Source organism: Acomys russatus, chromosome 4 (genome assembly GCF_903995435.1).
Source record: "Acomys russatus chromosome 4, mAcoRus1.1, whole genome shotgun sequence".
Lineage (NCBI taxonomy): Eukaryota > Metazoa > Chordata > Mammalia > Rodentia > Muridae > Acomys > Acomys russatus.
In genome coordinates this window covers 868367-886390 of record NC_067140.1, presented here as the reverse complement: position 1 = coordinate 886390, position 18024 = coordinate 868367, and the positions used below count along the sequence as shown (strand labels likewise).

The window sequence follows — 18024 nt, the reverse complement described above, 5'->3', positions numbered from 1 at the left end:
TACATCCCGAAGCCCAGCCCGTGGCCTTGCCCACCTGGCAATAAATGTTCATAAGACCATAGTGCTTGTGCCATCATGGGTCACAGGGCAGTGGCACCAACTAACCTTCCGAAAATGGGAATTCTTGTCTTGGCTGGGCAGGGTGGGTAGAACCCAGTCAGCCCTTAGGACACACCCGCAGACAGAGGGGAGCTGACCAAAGCCTTGAGCCTCCTACCTTCAGCCCAGGCTTTTCCTCCTCTGCAGGCCTCTGCAGCACCAACCAGTACGCAGCCCAGAGGAGGGGAATTCGGGAGACATGCTGAGGAAAGTGGAAGCAGGCCTGTATCCAGGGCTGTAACCACAGGCAGGTGCTATCAGTAACCTGATTATTTTACAACTGGGGTCAACTTCTCTGGAACTGGGTTCCTGGTGCCTCTCAAGCTGAGCCATTTGCATCTTACAGGACTTGGAATTCTGGGGCGTGCCTCCTACAATATTTTCCAGGTCTTTCCTCAGAGCTGTAACTCTATCTCTACCACTCACTTGAGAAAGAAAAGGAGGAGGATTTACGGAGAATTCAGTGCCAGGTCTGGAGCCCTGGGTGTGGGTGTCAGGCCATGGAGGGGGTGGTGATGTACAAGGGTGCTCCCAAGCCAGGCAGGACACAGAAACTCCCAGCCAGACCCCCACCCCACCCCCCGACTCTGCACTGCCCCCAGGTTTTGGGGCAGCTGAAAGGAACACCAGTGTGGGCAGTTGCTTCAACCATAGCTCTCAACCTATCCCTAGCATATGAACTAGGACGTAGCAGGTGGCTTCTCAGTCCAGTGTTGGCCCTGCCTTCTGGGTCACCTGTGAGCCCAGGCAGGTCAGGGTGCTCAGCCCCTGAGCTGCTTAAGGTGAGCATACTCTGAGTATCACTTAGAGTACGCCAAGAAAATGCTGAACCACATTTGACCCCAACTTTAACTACTTCAGCTTATCAGGCACTTATTAATGGAGACTGAAAATTCCCAAGCTCCAAAGCAAGCTCCTGTTGTGATGGGGTTCCATGAAAGAAACAGAAGGGTGATCTGAGTTAGCTCCTGGGCACTGTGGGGCTTCCAAGGCTGTTAATGCTCTACCCATCAATGCCCACCAGGCCTCCCAACGAGGGAGTGAGTCTTCCTGAGACACAGCCCACACAATTCCACTACTTCTTGCTAACAGACCTCCTCTGCTTACTAACCATACAAACACACTCTTCTTGGGGAAGGGAGGGGGAGGGGAAGGCTTCTATCCAGCCAATCACCCACCACACTTGGAGTCTTCTCTCCTCCCCGCCCCCCACATGCATACCACACTGCGACTGTCAGAACCGTATTCACATACCCATGTGCATGCTCCACTGTCCTTGCCATAGTGGATGCCTGGCTGGCTGGACTGAGCATTTTCCACACCTACCCACTAGTGTATGGGCTTTTGTTCCCATGCAAAAGCAACTGACTGTTTTCCCAGCATTCCTCACCACGAGACCTCACTGATAGCCCCAGATCCTGCTATCAATGAGGATCTGAGTTTCTTGGCCAAGCAGGGTTCTTCTAGCCAAAAGGATGGCCAGGGGGAATCACTCCCAGCTAATCCTCTCCAGGACTATCCTTCCAAGAAAAGGACTCAGGCTACTCTAAAAAGTTCTTGAGCAATTCAGGGTTGAACTAGGTCCCCATTGCCCCAGGGTGGCTGAGGCCCAGGGGAAGAAGTTCCTCAAAGCTAGCCTTCTCAGTAGGGAGCGAGGCTGGGGTGCAGTTTGCCACTGGTCGGCAGGAAGGTGCTGAATTGAGGCAGAGAGCAGGAGGTGCTGCCTTGAGACTACTCTATAGGAGGGCCCAGCAGTGGAGCCTGGATTGCATTCAAAGACACATTTGGGCTCAAATGGCTTTCCAATGAAAGGGTAATTTACAACCTGGGGTTAAGCTACCCACTGGGGCCTGGGCCATCAATGGGCCCTTTCCTTGACACCAACCCACAGCTCAGAAGCAGGCATATTTCAGGGGTCAAGGGACCTGGCTCCACCATCCCAGGCTCTTTGCCCACAGGAGTAAAGCGAGCACCACCAACACTCTCTCCCCAGGCCCCAACACTGGTGTGTGGACTGGGGGGAGGGGGTTTCCAGCTGATTCTGGGATAAGTAGGGCTTTATCTCAAGGGAGAATCTATTTCAGGCCACAATCCTCAGAAAGAGGGGGAAATCACAGAGTCCAAACACCATTTCAGGTGAAATCAGGAGGTTATTCATCTCCCCTCAGAGCAGACAGAAAGAAAAATCAATGTTTTAGAGGGGGAAAGGGTTCCATTTGAATTAATGCGTTTGTGGCTTCTCCATTGATCTGCTCCTCTTCACACTTTCTTTTTGTGCTTTTGTGCTCTGAGGGAGAGGGGAGGGAGAAGGGACTGGCAGGGAGGGGGCTTTCGATAAGGAAAAGGACGGTCTAACCTTAACCTTTCTCCGGGAATAATGCTAATTAGCGAGGCTTAATGAGAACTTCCCCCAGGAAGAACGGCCTAGAGAGGCGGCCGGACTCCCCGCAAACGCAGCTCCGAGTGAGAGTAAGGTCACTTCTGATCCCAAGAGGCTGGAATAAGAAGGTACATTGCACTCTCCCCTCTCTGTCCCACCCCCACCCCCCTCCTCGCCTGCCGGTGTATCCAGCCAGGGAGCCCTAGGTGAAGGGCGTCGAGCAGCGGGAGGGCGGAGGTGTAAATCCACCTTAACCCTTGCACGCGCTCCCCGCAGGCCCCGCGCGCTGTGTGCCTTCACCAGGGGTTCTCCACACCCTGGCTTCTCCGAGAGTGCACACGAGAGGGGCTGTCGGTCCCTCAGTGGAGCGACAGGAACCTGCCAAAGTGGGCTCAACTGTGCAAACCGCGTCTCAACTACCCGCGCCGTGGCAAGGAGCCCCTCCCTGCCACTCTGCGCTTCCCGTCCCCACATCCCCAAACACAGACCACTTCCTTTCTCCCGGAGGCAGCGGCCACCCGAGCCTGGCCCCCGCCCCGCCGCCAGAGAACGTCTACCTCCGGGAGACGCGGTGCGGAGCCCACTGCAAACGGCGTGGCCGCGGCACAATACCGCGGCCCGGTGCACACAATCACCGCCCCCCAGGACTGGCGGCGCGCACTGCCCGGAGTGGGGTGCGCCTCTCAGCCCCAGGCACTTGAAGCTAGGCGCACCTCTCTGGCGCCCCGCAGGCCCCGGAGCGCAGCCTCCGCCCCTCCCCGTTCTCCCGTACTCTAGCCCGCCCCCAACCCAAGCCCACTCCACCCAGGGCCAGCAGCTTGTCCCGCTCAGGAAGCTCTCCGTGAGTCCCCCTCCTCGGAACCCCCCAGCTCCCCTAACCGCAGCTCAACGGCCAGCGGCAGGACAGGAGGAGGGGGCGGCGGCCGAAGGTTCGGGACCAGCCTAGTCGCGGGGTCCCCCAGGACTCCGTACCTGGGCGGGTGGTGAGGTGCGGACCGGCGATCTAGCTCTGGGAGTGAACCGAGCGGGAGGCGGTGACAGCCCCACCGCTCCAGCTGCTGCTGGTGCTGCTGCTACTGCTGCTGCTTGCTGCTGCTGCCGCCGCCGCCGCCGCGGCCGCCCGGGGAGAGGGGCTGGCACGGCCGCGGCGCGTCACTGCCCGGCCCGGGGGCGGGGGTGGCCAGGGGGAGGGCCCAGGCGAGAGCAGCGGCGGCGCCGCGGCCCGGGAGGAAGGGGGAGGGGGGCACCGGGCACGGGGAGGCGGGAGAGGGGGCGGGACCGGGCACGGGGCGGGGGCCTGGGGGAGGGGAGCGCAGGAGGACGCACTCAGGGGGAGTAGGAGGAGCAGCAGGGGGAGGAGGTGGAGGGGAAGGAGAGAGGGAGGAGTGGGCACGGGGGGAGGGGGAAAGAGGAAAAGGAGGCACGGGGGAGAGGAGAAAGGAGAGTGGGGGAGAAGAGGAGGAAGGTGGGTGCTGGGCCAGGTATGGGGACCAGAGTGCTCTGGACGCGCCGCTATGAGCTCCTGGGTAGAGAGCTCTCTTAAGGGAGAAGAGCTTGGAGGAAGAACCCTCCGGGCTCGCAGCCCGGGAAAAGGAGGCTACCGGAGCTGGGCTCGCCCCTGGCTGCCAGAGGCTGCGGACTTCAAGTCTTGGGGCGGGGTGGGGGCGTACCCTGCAAGCTGTCTGCGTTCAGGCCAGGAGAGGGAGACTTGGCCCAAAGAAAGTGACTAAGGCAGGCGTCGTCGGGAACTCTTGGTGCCATGGGGCTTCCAGATAGCTCTCGACCCTACGCGTCTCTCAATCCAGGTCGACGCGTGTGCTCGTGGGGCAGGGCTGTGGAACCAGAGGACTCAGCCCTAAGAGGTCTTAGTGGGACTCTGACAAGGAAAAGCCAGGCACGTGGCCGACTCTCAGTCGGGGGCCCCCGCCCACACCTCAGGGCCCCCTTTTCTCCATCAAGTTCAAGCTTGAGCTCCTCGGCACCCTACTCACCGGCCGCCTCCTCCCCTCGCCTCCTCTCTATTCTGCACCATCTCGCCTCTCACTCTTCCTTTGTCTCTTTCCTACCACTTAGTTTGTACCCGCCCCTGCACCCCTCCTCTTCGCCTAGCCGCCAGCTCCAGTGTCCAGGCTGCGTTCACCTGTTCGACCCAAACCTTCTGGCGACCAGGAGCGCCCACCGCCGACTCGCTCCCAGCTCCCTCTGAGGGCCCCCGCCCCACTCCACCGGTCATTGTGCTCCAGCAGACCACACGGTGCCGGCTCCTTACGGCGCGCTGGCTACAGTTGTAAAGTCATAGCATAATATCAAGAATGCTGCCCAGACCTGGGCGCGCACAGTCTGCAGGGACTCAGTAGGAAAAGGAGGACGCACACCGACTCAAGGTGCGGTCCTCCTCGGGGCAAACTGACCTCCTGCCTTGGTTTCAGAAAATAGAACGGGGCCGCGCGCGAGGTGTCCGGAGGGGTACCCTGATCCTCCGGGCAACCTCAGACTCGCTTGCGACCTAACAAGCACGTCTCCAAACGGCAGAATTAAAGACTCGACGGAGAAAAATGGATTAGAGGCAAACGCCCCCACCCCATCCCCGCCCCCACTCCCGAACTCCCCACCACCAAGTCCAAAACCCGGACTGGAACACATGGGCCTTGAATAAAGCTTGTGCTTTAACAGGGATAGAGATGTTCGTGGAATTCTGTGGGGAGATGCCCCGCCCCCAAAAAGAAACCCAATAACAAGCCCACCTCCTGGTTCCTCTAGGAGGAAGGACAATTCCTACAGATTCCTCTACGCTACAACTCATTCACAGTAGAGCCAGCAGAGGAAAGCAAACAAGACAGCCACCGTGATTGTTCGCAATTTTGAAACAGACTGCCTTTAACCCTCCAACTTTTCTTTAAAAAACCCTTTTCTTTCTTCCTCTGAAAGCTTTGCTTTGTGAACAATCTATGATATACAAGACTCCCTCTACAGGTTTGATTTGTAATTACAGCCACAGGTTGGGAGCTCCGTGTTCATGGATTAGAAATTACAAATTAACAGCACACAGACTTCATTCTGCACATGCTATAAGATTTTACTGTCAATATGAAATTCATGGGGTTTTTTTGGTGTTTGGTTTTGTTTGTTTGTTTTGGTTTTTGGAGACAGGGTTTCTCTGTGTAGCCTTGACTGTCCTGGACTCACTTTGTAGACCAGGCTGGACTCGAACTCACAGAGATCCGCCTGCCTCTGCCTCCCGAGTGCTGGGATTAAAGGCGTGCGCCACCACGCCCGGCGAAATTCATGTTTTTAAAAGGATTTAGGCATGTTACTCATTAGCACCTTTTACTCCTGAAATTAAGTGTGTCTTCAAATCAGTTCATCGATTCACTCTTCCTGCTTTCTGTTAGACCTTTACTTCTCATCCTTTGGAGTGTGGGAGTCTAAGGTCTTGGCTGTCCTCACACGGATCACAACTTTGTTCAGTCTATCTAGGGCAATATGGGCGTTTCCAGCATGGGAGCTGTCCTTCGTTGCTCTGAATGAGATAATTCTGGTTCAGGATTTCCTGCCTCTTTCCAACACATTTCTTGAGACCTTTGACCTCCTGGCCTGAGTCACTATTTCATAGTGTTGGTGGACATCTGACCTTGAAATATCAAGCCAAAGGCAGCTGAAGTTCAAAGGTGAAACTGAACCCAGATAACCCACCTCTCCTCAGGCTAATAGAACAGTGTAACTCAGGAGGGCAGGGCAGCTGGTGTGCACTCGTTTACAATCCTTGCAATACAACACTCTAAGCCCCATGGCCCACAGACTCAGAGGGGCCTGCCAGGCACCTGGGCTGGCTGGGCAGCACTTCTGAATGTCAAGAGCCTTCCAGTCCCTGTCCCCACAGAGGCTACCCCTCCTGAAAGAACTTTATGATGGTGGTTTTCAGTGTCCTTGTCCCTCTGGTCAACTCCCTCTGGCCTTAAAAGTGGCCACAGTCTGGGATGACCCAGTTTTTTTTGTTTTGTTTTGTTTTGTTTTTTAAACCAAGAATTCTCCCAGCTCCCAATGTGGGGAGGGAAAAAAAAAAAAAAAAACTGGCCTTTGCCCCTCACAGCCTTTGTGTCACCTTCAGGTTCAGCAGCGGGTGCTCCTGGAAATGGATGGTAGAAGCGTATGCTCTGTGGAGCACCTACATGCAGCCTTTTATGACCACGACCCCAAAGCAGAGGCCAGGCCAGGGGATATGAGGAAGGACAGGAACTTAGTCCAACCAGAGTGGACACTACATCTGAAAGCATTTGAAAAGCCATGTGTCACCACAAATTACTTCTTAATGACTGAGGGGAAGGAGTACCTGCCCACTACAGCGATGGAGCATTCACCTCCCAACCAGCATCAAATCAGCTGCCCCCAAAGGGCGGTCACCTGACGTGATGGAGCGCACCTTCTGAAGATGGTAGAAAACAGTGTGTATGTTGGTCATTCCCCCTGACAGGTCCCTCCCCCCAAAATAACTGAATCTGATAGTGAAAGGACACACAGTCAAGAAATCCCGAGAGAAGGGTCTCCAAAGACAAACAGTCCTGGACCATGCTAACCACCCATGAGCAGGGCGTGCGGCACATGCCTGTAATGCTGGTTACAGGAAGCAGGACAGAAGCCTCATCACAGGGTTAGGGTCAGCATGCTGGTCTGTGTGTCAAGACACTATCCCAAAAGCCAAATAAAAATGACAAACAAAACCCAGTTAATATCATGAATACCAGCTAAATGCAACATGTGGATTCTGATTGGGCCCTGGACATAGGGTGCAGGTGGTGGTAGGGGGGGAAGGCAGAAAATAAGGACAGAATGAAGCCAGGAGCAGCTGAGCTAGGGGAATGCCAGGCACCCTCAGGAGTAGACCAGCACGCTCCCTGACTGGACACAGCAAAGGCTGACAACTGGGTGAAGGCTCTGAGGCATAGGCCTTCCAGGCAACTGGAATAAAGGTCCTAGAAGCACAACAGTGATCAACGTTACAGCAAGGGGGTGGGGTGAGGGAGAGGGAGGGACAAGCATGGCAGGGCACACAGGGCTAAGACCCTGTATGTAGCTGAGAGACATGGGGATTTCACTTGGCCTGCTGAGGTGAGGCAAGCTCAGTTTCTAGGTTGGGGCCAATGGAATTTAAAGGAAACAAAAGGGGTAGCAGGAAGGCAAATAGAAGAGGTCCATCGAAGGCTGGAGCACAGATCTCTGAGAGACATTGGCTCAGCAAGTATGAGACAAGGTTCCCATCCCAAGTACCTCACAATAAACAAAGAGAAAGGAATTTAGCCCCCTGGGACCAGTCCAAGCTCTGACACCATGCAAATGATGGCAATTCAGCCTCTGTATGCCTAGTTCCTCAACTATAAAGCAGGTCCTGAGACAGTACCTGATAGTGCTGAGTCAGTACTGATCAACCTAGTACCTGACAGAAAGTCTTCTTTGAAATTAGAAACCCGAGGCTGGAATATAGCTCAGTTGGTAGCATAAGGTCTGGACTGCAATCTCTAGCACTGGATAAACTGGACATTTCTATAATCCAGCACTCAGGAGGCAGAAGCAGGAAGATCCAGAGCTCAAGGTCATTAGTGCCTACATGGTGAGTTCAAGGCCAGCCTGGACTACATGACAGTCCATAAGAACACACAGTGCATGGGTGGAGGGAGGGCAAGGTGACTCAGTGGCTAAGAGTGTTTCTTCTCAAGCTTGATGACCTGAGTTCAAGGCCCTGAGTCCACATGGTAGAGGAGAGAACAATTCACAAGTTGTCCTCAACTTTCACACACCAGTACCACAGTGTTCATGCCCCCAAAACTATGGTTTTGTTGTTTAAAAAAATAAAATAAAATAAAGAACTGGGGAGATGGCTCAGTGGATAAAAGAACTGTTGGCTAATTTTATGTCAACTTAATACAAGCTAGAATCATCTGAGAGGAGGGATCTTCAATGGAGAAAATGCCTCTGTAAAAATAAAGCTTTAGGCAAGCCAGTGGGACATTTTCTTAATTAGTGATTGATGGGGGAGGGCCCAGCCCATTGTGGGTGGATTCACCTCTAGGCTAGTGGTCCTGAGTTCTACCAGAAAGCAGGTTTAGCTGGTGGGTGGTAGCTCCAGGATTAGTGGGAGATCCTATCTCAAGGAAATAAGGCAGTGAGCATTAGAGGACACTCAATGAACATGTGTGTGTGTGTGTGTGTGTGTGTGTGTGTGTGTGTGTGTGTATAAGACTGTAAAAGGAAATTTCACAATCTTACATCATCAAGTGCAGTTGAGTTTTCTCTTCACAGCTTTGGAGGTGAGGTCTTTTTGTTTTTGTTTTTTGCTTGTTTTGGTTTTTTCGAGACAGGGTCTCTCTGTGTAGCCTTGGCCGGCCTGAACTTGCTTTGTAGACCAGGCTGGCCTCCAGCTCAGCGATTCACCTGCCTCTGCCTTCCGAGTGCTGGGATTAAAGGTGTGCGCCACCATGTTGAGCTTCAAGGTGAAGGTTTTGATTCCCATGAATTCATAAGTTTTGTTATAATTCATCTGAATTCTCTTTTGGAATATCTATGTCTTTGCAGCATAAAGTCTCTACTTTAAACTTATCTCCACACAATTACTGAAATAGAGGCTCAGTCTGCTTTTTATTTAATATATATATATATATATATATATATATATATTTTTTTTTTTTTTTTTTGAGATAGTCTCATATATCTCAGGCTGGCCTTGAACTCACTGTTTTGCTCTAAGGATAACTGTAAACTTTGGATCCTCCTGCCTTTAATTCCTGGGTGCTGGGATCATAGTGCTATCATGCCTGCCTGGTGGGTTTTTTTTTTGGGGGGGGGGGTGTCTTTCCTTTCTTTCTTTTTTTGAGACAAGGTTTCTTTGTATAGCCTTAGTTGTCCTGGAACTAGCTCTTTATACCAGGTTGGCTTTGAACTCACGGAGATCCTCCTGCCTCTTCCTTCCAAGTGCTGGCATTAGAGGTATGCGCCATCACCTAGGCAAGCACTCTACCAACTGAGCTATACGACAAACACAAATTTGCTTTTGTTTTCTAAATGGTCTGATTCATATTCATTCCTCACCCCCACCTCCCCAGAGTCTCACCATATAGCAAGATTGGACTTGAATTTTTGGTCCTCCTGCCTCAGCCTGTTGAGTGCTGGATTCCCATGGCCTTCATGTCTGGTTGTCCTCCTCTGATGTTGATGGATCAGACTTAGTACCTCATGGACATGACAAGGAAGTGGCCCACTGCTGAGCTATAGCCCTAGCCCTTTAAAACTATCTTAATTAAAAACAAAAACAAAACAACAACAACAACAACAAAAAACACAGAGAAACCCTGTCTCAAAAAACCAAAACAAAAAACAAAAAAAAAACTATCTTAATTTTTTTTCTTTCTTATTTTTTTATTTTTGACTGGGTCCATACTATGTACTCCAGGCTGGCCTGAGATTTATAGCTATCTTATTCCTTAGCCTTCCAAATGCTAGAGTTACAAGCCTGAACTACCATACTGAACTAATACTTTCTTAAATTGTTCATGCTAAGAGTTGAGAGGCAGCACTTGGCAGAGTGCTTTTCTAGTTGCCCTTGATTTGATCCTCAGCACCACTACATAAATATAACTATCTCATCATTATCCATTGGTTGGAAATCATATCTTTTTTTAAAAAAAGATTTATTTACTTTACGTATATGAGTGTTCTATCTGCATGTACACCTGCAGGCCAGAAGGGGGCATAAGATAACATTACAGATGGTTGTGAGCCACCATGTGGTTGCTGGGAATTGAACTCAGGACCTCTGGAAGAACAGACAGTGCTCTTAACCACTGAGCCATCTTTCCATCTTTAAAATACAAAATGTCCCATTGTTTTTTTGTTTTGTTTTTCGAGACAGGGTTTCTCTGTGTAGCCCTAGCTGTCCTGGACTCGCTTTGTAGACCAAGCTGGCCTCAAACTCACAGAGATCCGCCTGCCTCTACTTTCCTAGCGCTGGTATTAAAGGCGTGCGCCACCACGGCCCGGCGTCCCATTGTTTTTTAATTACCTGTTCTATTCATCTATCTTTTCCTGTCTTGCTGCTCTAAGGTATCTGATAAGACGCTGGAGAGATGGAACAATGGCCCATTCTTACAGAGGACCCAGGTGTGGTTCCAAAGCACCCACGTGCTGGCTCACAATCACCGGTAAATCCAATTCCAGTCCTTCCCTCCTCAGGTACCAGACACACATACAGGGCAAACGTTCATGTGAGCACTCACACATACACATAAGAGAAAAAGAATAAATATTTTTAAAGGGATCAGTTAATATCTGATGAGACCAGCATGCACCTCAACCCCCATAAACTCTCTGCCCACATCATAGTGGGGAATAAATCAGTGTGGGGACACCCTGGGAACGGCACCATCGTGGGGAAAGGAGGGAAGTTTCTCCTGAAGAACAGGGGAAAGGCTCCTCCTCAAAGGTATCTCTTCTCTGAACCAAAGGTGGTAAGAAGTAGGAGGCAGGAGATGTCTCCATTTTACACAACTCCATTTTACACTCTAGAACAGAGGCAGAGGAGTGGCTCCATTAAACCATTCATTCTTCAGTCCTGTCATCACCTCCTGCTCTGTTGGCTTCCCCTTGTGAATGCACCAAGCAAGTCTGCCTTGGGGAGACACATGCTCACTACAGCCATGGCCACAGGTCACTTACTCTTTCACTACTCTCTGCTCTAAGATTACCTTCTTTTTTTTTTAAGATTTTATAAGCATGAGTTTTTTGCCTACGTGTATGTATGTGCCCGAAGCAGGCCAGAAGAGGGAAACTCCCTTAGAACTGGAGTTATGGATAGTTATGAGCTACAGAATGGTTGCTGGGAATTGAACCCAGGTCCTCTTCAAGAACAGCAAGTGCTCTAAAACACTGAGCCTTCTCTCCAACTCCCAAGAGCCTTGCTTCAAAATGCCATCAGGCTGGGTGTGGTGGCTCACGCCTTTAATCCTAGCATTCGGGAGGCAGAGGCAGGCCATCTCTGTGAGTTTGAGGCCAGCCTGGTCTATAAAGCGAGTCCAGGACAGCCAAGGCTACACAGAGAAATCTTGTCTAGAAAAAAAACAAAAAACAAAAAACAACTGAAATGCCATCAGATGCCCTCTGGTACTGACACTCTCCTACTATGAAACCTCCTATAGCTCCCAGCGGCCTGTTCTGGTACCCAAGGCCTTGTGCAGCCCTACTGGCCTAATCTTCAGGCCCTCTCTGGGAACTCTGCTGTGACAGAGTCACCATCTTCTGCCTCTCTTCATGCATGATCAGCCCTCCATGCCTCTGATGTCCTCCTTCCACAAACATGTACAAAGGCCCCTCACCTGTGCCCGGCACCATGAGCAGTGCTGGTAATGCAGGAAGGGGCGATGCAGAAGGAGGCCTGTCTCTGGGAACCTGCAGGCCAGCAGGGAGGGGGACACGAAGCAGATGATCATGCGGCTTCTTGATCTGACACTGCTCATAGGAGGTACAGCCTATTTGAGCCTGACAGCTGAAGGGCTGCAAGGAAGGAAGTGGCCCATCCAGGAGGTCTCTGCTGAGAGGACATGTAAGCTGTGCCGACAGATGTACACAGTGGGGAGGGGTTGCTAGGTAGGAAGACGCAGACTGTCAACAAAGCCCCATCCACTGCCACCAAGCCTGGGCTCTGCCAAACTCAAGAGTGCTAACATGACAGACTGGCTCTTAGATGACACCTGTCTGGAGGCAGGCCCTTGTCAGTTTTGTCATATAACGTGGAGCTGACCGTGTTTTGCATTGTGCCTCTTCTCCCCTATCAGAGCGCTAGCTCAGGGAGTGGGGCAGGCCCTTCAACAGCCGAGTCCTCACTGCCTGCCACACAGAGTGGCCTTCTAGGCCTTGCTCGGGTACCATGGCCCTCATTCCGGCTTGGCTTCACTTGGTGCCAATGCAGGCCACATGCCGGGGACTCTGATGGAGTGAGCCGCATGCCTAGGCTTCTCCCTCTTTTCTCATGGCCACATGGGAGAGGCTGTACCATGAGACCAGGGCCACCCATCCTGCAGCCTCCACTCCCGTGGGTGTGTGGAAGATGGCCCCTGAAGAACACACCTTGATGAGGCATGGCAGTGGGCCTTCTGCCCCAGTGCTCAAGAGGTAGAGCAAGTACATTTCAGAGTTCAAGGCGAGCCTTCAACAGTGAGTTCTAGGCTGCCCAGGGATACACAGTGAGACCCTGTCTCTAAAACAGAATAAAACCAATCCCACCCTAGAGTGCTCCTAGTGATGCTCTTGCCAGGAGTCCCCACTGTAAAGCCACCAGACTTCTGCCACCACAGCAGGTAGGAGAAGGACAGTGGCCTGTTGCTGCTCAGCAGTGAAAGGAACAGATGACTGATGGTGTGTATATGATGCTCACAAGCACGTGTGCAGGAGCAGAGGCTTCAGTTGCTGTTAAAAGTAAGGCTAGTGGTCAGCTCTGCTTGTGGCAGTGACTAGGAGGGACACAAGGGTCTTTGTGGTATAGATAACGTTGTTTCTTGGTCTAGATATTGCCGATAGGAGGGGGCACTGTGTGAAACCATGTGAATTGTCTACTCCGTACTCATCTGCATATGGGTTGGTAAGGACAACGCGTGTCCACTGAGAGTTTGAAAATGGCGATGAGCCAAACAAGGTCCTGTGCCTTAGAGACCCAGAGCACCCTGGAACCCACAGCCCCCTACTCCGGCTAGGGTGGTAATTTAAGTGCCACATGCACAGGAAGGTTGGACACTTTGGGAGACTCAAGTCACTCAGCAGTAAGGAAGCTGGTGGGCAGAGGCCATGGAGTGAACATAGCCACAGAGCTGGAAGCAAGGGGCATGCTGAGGTTTGGATTGAGGTTTGGGTCTCTAGGATGCACAGCATGCCCTGTTAAGGTAGGACTCCTTAGCCAAAAATAAACCCGTGCAATGTTAAGCCTCACCAGCTGAGTTTCTAGTCATTGATGACAGTCACAATGCAGCAAAAATCAAGCCCCTTCTGTGTGGCTCATGTTAGGGTCAGAGACCATGGCAGATCAGCAGACCTGGATGGTGTTGGAGCCCTGATGACCTCAGCCTGACTCTATCCTGATGACTCTTTTCCTCTCTCTGCTCCTCTCCTGCCTTGGGAAATAACAGTGTTAGGATGCTGGGGACGCACCTTCATTGACATGACTTCATGCGGGTTACTTAGGTGCTCTGAAACGGAGCCTTAGTTTTCTTGTACTAAGCAGGCAACCGACTTCTGCCGTTCCTGCTTTCTCCTTGCCTCCAGCCTGCCCCAGGCCCATTTCTTTTCCCTCTCCTCTCCTGCCCTAGCCAGAACCCTCGTACCATCCAAAGGCAATGCCAAGTTCAGATGAAGGCACCCAAGCCATAGCAGGTCCTGTGGCAGAATATAGTTTACCTGGGATATGTGCGTTCTTTCCCAGTTATACAAAATAAAAAAAAAAATAAAAGTTCTCTATTTTGCAGCTTCCCTTTTGCTTAGAGAGGCAGCAACATATCTAGAGCTTGGCCTAGAGAGGCAGCAGCATGACTCTGCAGCCTTCTGGGAAAGCTTTTGTTTTGCTGAACTAGCCTTGTACCACCACCCTCTCATCTTGGATGGGATAAGATGGTCACAGCATAACGAAAAATTGAACAGAGCTGCCTAGATGCCAAGCCAGCACTGCAGACCTTACAGCAGGATCTCCATCCCTCTCGCTTCAGGAATGAAAGAGCCCCGCTGCTACACAGGTGGCTAGCATTCTGCCGGGCTCCTGTCTGGGGAGGAAGCAGGAAGCCAGGAAGCCAGCTCCCACTATATGGCGTGTGGACTTTGCACTCAGGGCCAAGAACTTCTGCTTGTCCTGTGTTGTGAGGTCAGGGAACCAAGTGTACAGCCCCTCAACTTGCAGATACGGCTGGGGAGGGCAACAGCAAACCTCCTCAGCAGCATTCTAGCCCTGGCACCGTACTGTGACAGCCACAGCCACTGTGTTTAGTGCCTACATTTAGGCACCTCAACAGGAAGATCTTGTCCTCACAGTCATTTTAAATGACCTCAAGCTGGTGAGGTGTGTGGTGTTACTCATGCTCTTTGGGGGTGGGGGTGGGGTTGTGGTGACTGCATCCTTCTCCCCAACACAAAGCTTAAGGCCCCCCCAGATCCCATTACTGGGGAACAGCCAGGAGGGTGAAAAAAGTGATAGAGATGAGGGACAGGAGGGTGGGTTCTGGGCCTGCCTGGATTTGCCAGGGGCACTCCTATCTAATGGCAGCTGCCAGCGCCCTGGACTCCTCCACCCCATTTCCCTTGGGAAAGGATTCCACAGTGAAAGCCAGGCTGTCTGCTAAGTGCTGAGAGCCAGCCCAGACCAACTACTCATCTTAGAACAGGGAAGCTGCAGACCTCAGAAGGGAAAGTGAGGCAGCCATGCTCAAAACTGGAGGCACTAGCCGGGTGTGGTGGCCCACTCCTTTAATCCCAGCACTCGGGAGGCAGAGGCAGGTGGATCTCTGTGAGTTCGAGGCCAGCCTGGTCTACAAAGTGAGTCCAGGACAGCTAGGGATATTACACAAAGAAACCCTGTCTCGAAAAACCAAAATCAATCAATAACAAACAAACAAACAAACAAAACAACAACAACAAAAAACTGGGGCCACTGGGTAGCCTCATTTGCTCCAATACCTGATCAGATCCTGCTCTGCCCCAGGGGCAGCAAGTGGCACACAGCAGACTCTGTGCCCAGTTGGCAAGCCCTGTGCCTTTGCAGGCTGTCCCACTCTTCCTTGTCTTGTCCCCACGCCCTACCCCTTACTCTATAGTCCTACACCAGGGCCTTGGTACCTGCTGTCTCCTTTGCAGAAAAGCTCAGAGGGCAGGCTAGTTCCCACCAATCAGGGCTTGGCTTACAGTGCCTCAGAGATCTCTTCCTCAGAAGCATATTGTCATAGTCCATTTGAACTCTCTACTCCAAATGCCTCGTTCTTCCCTGTTTTCTCTTCCTGAGTTATTTGTCATCTTCACAGACTGTGCACAGAGGCTGGACAAGTTTGCTGTGCTCTTTACTGCCAGATTCCTGGTGCCCAGTGGCTCTCAGCACTTATTAGCAACAAATGACTTCTGAGTGAATCAAGGAAGAGATTTCCTCAGAAGCACACACAACAGCGGTGGAGTCACAGGGAGTGGGGGTTGTCTGGGGGCCTCTCTCTCCATCTGAATGGGTGTGGCAGAACTACCAGCGTGCTGAGGGTCTACACTGGTCCCTCTGCATTAAACAAAGCAGCCAGCACAAATCCAACCTCAAAAGGAGAGTGAGCCCATTAATGAGGTAAACACAGCTACAACCAGGAAAGAGCTTGGACAAGGCTTCTCTGGGTCCATGCAGAGCCATTATCTCTAATTGATCTCCAGACATCAGCTGCTGAGGCGGCTGAAACCCTCCTGCATCCCCCAGGTCTGGTTACAAAGCCTTGGAGTCAGGTTTATGAGTTCCTCCTTGCTGGGGTGACAGGTCAGCCTGGACCTCACAAGGAAAGGATCTGCTGCCTTACAAGACTGTGACAGCCACAGCCACTATGTTCAGTGCCTGTATTTCCGTGCCTTAACAGGAAGGTCTCGCCCTCAAGAAAAGACGACAGAAGCCAGTTAGGGCCTGAAGAGCCCTGATACCACAAACATCTTACTATCAGTGGAAGGAAGAGATGCCCAAAAACCGGGATGAGGAGTTTTCTCCCACCAGGACAAGGGCACAAAAACAGTATGCTATAAAAATAAATTCCCAATTCCCATTGGCTCTCAGTGATAGGTCACAAGGTTGGCTTTCAGTTCAGTGACCATCTGGAACATTTTGAACTGCTCCTTCCTGGCACAGGCCAGGAAAGACGCCTCCTTTCCTGCTGGGGCACTTCGTTCTTAGGGATAGAGCTGGGGTGAACTACTGGGCTGCCCGACAGGCGGGTCCCCTGCCTTTATGGGGCCCAGCTAGCAGCTCCTGGCCTCCATCCTGCCTTTCCCATAGACACAGATGAGGTGTACATTGGACTGTACACAGGACTTCTGTTCATGGCCCACAGAGTCATGGTACACTAGCAAATTACAAGCACTGCAGAAATTTTTTTTCCTGGTTAATGAGATTTAAAAGGCCTCCTTGGAATTCTTACAGCTTGGGCAAGGGAAGGGACCTGAGGAGCTGTCAGAGACAGCAGCCCTTCTGGGCCCAGAACATCCAGCCCATGGAAGAAAAGGGTTGCTGGTTGTTTTCTGTTTCTTTCACACACAGCTTCAGGGATGTTGCAGGATAGAAGGGGCCAGGCCCCTGCAAACCCAAGCTGTCCCATCAGAAGCACATTCATTCTCTTGGAGTATTTGGAAGTGACACCAAATTCCTAGGAAACACTTGAGGACATGCCATAATATATTAATCAGGAAAATGATGCCTCTCAACCAAACACATTTGACAGAGAGATTCCCACCCTTTCTTCTGTCTTGCTCTCAGAAGTAACTTCCTCTTGAGGTCAAGAATGCCAACAGTGGGGCTGGAGAGATGTCTCAGTAGTTAAGAGCATGTGCTGGCCCTACAGAGGACCTGGATTAAGTTCCCATCACATGACTACTCACAACCATCTACAATTCCAGCTCTGGGGAATCCAGTGGCCTCTTCAGGCCTCTAAGGGCACTGCATACACATGGTGAGCACTGATACACACACAGGCAACTGCCCATACACATAAAATAAAAACAAATCTTTTTTAAAAACCAAAAGAAAAGCCAGGTGTGGTGGTGCACACCTTTAATCCCAGCACTTAGGAGGCAGAGGCAGGTGGATCGCTGTGAGTTCGAGGCCAGCCTGGTCTACAAAGAGAGTCTAGGACAGCAAACGCTACACAGAGAAACTCTGTCTTGAAAAAAAAAAAAAAGAAAGAAAGAAAGAAAGAAAGAAAGAAAGAAAGAAAGAAAGAAAAGAAAACTGCCAATCATGAAGAACCCATCTTCAGGATGATCGGGTACTAGCTGACGTACTGGCAAACCTCAGACTCCAGCAGGCTGTTGAGTGAACAAGAGGCTTGGAGCCAAGCACTCAGTCTTAGTTCTCATGCAGTCAAGCCAGGCGGGTGCCACCAACAAGCAGAAGACACACTAAAGAAGCATTCCCTCCCCACAAATAACCTTTTTTTTCAAGTCAGAAAAACTTTGAAAAGGAAAATCAGCAAGAAAGCATCCATGCCTGTGAGAATTATAGAGTATTTATTTATTTATTTATTTTGGTTTTTTGAGACAGGGTTTCTCTGTGTAGACCAGACTGGCCTCTAACTCACAGAGATCCACCTGCCTCTGCCTCCCAAGTGCTGGGATTAAAGGTGTGTGCCACCACCGCCCAGCTCATAAAGTCTTAACATTTAATATAATGTGGTGTAGGAACAGGCAAAGGCCAGTGGACTACACACAAATAGATTCTTTCTGGACAAAATTCTGGTAAAGTATAAAGGTAGTCTCAAGGCTGTGGGGACATAGGTTCCTCCTTCATTCTGTGGCAC

General features: G+C 51.4%; 1 protein-coding gene across 2 annotated transcripts in view; it reads right to left on the bottom strand.

Moving 5' to 3' along the window:
• Window positions 1-18024, bottom strand: part of Nol4l (nucleolar protein 4 like) — a 119398-nt gene that overhangs the window by 28975 nt on the left and 72399 nt on the right. Inside the window, exon 1 of one of the 2 annotated variants that reach the window (XM_051143443.1) lies at window positions 3452-3582. The exons of the other annotated variant lie outside the window; for it this stretch is intronic. The gene's annotated coding sequence lies outside the window, so the exon portion shown is untranslated. Of the gene's footprint in view, window positions 1-3451; window positions 3583-18024 lie in introns of those variants that run through there. 2 annotated transcript variants of the gene reach the window in all.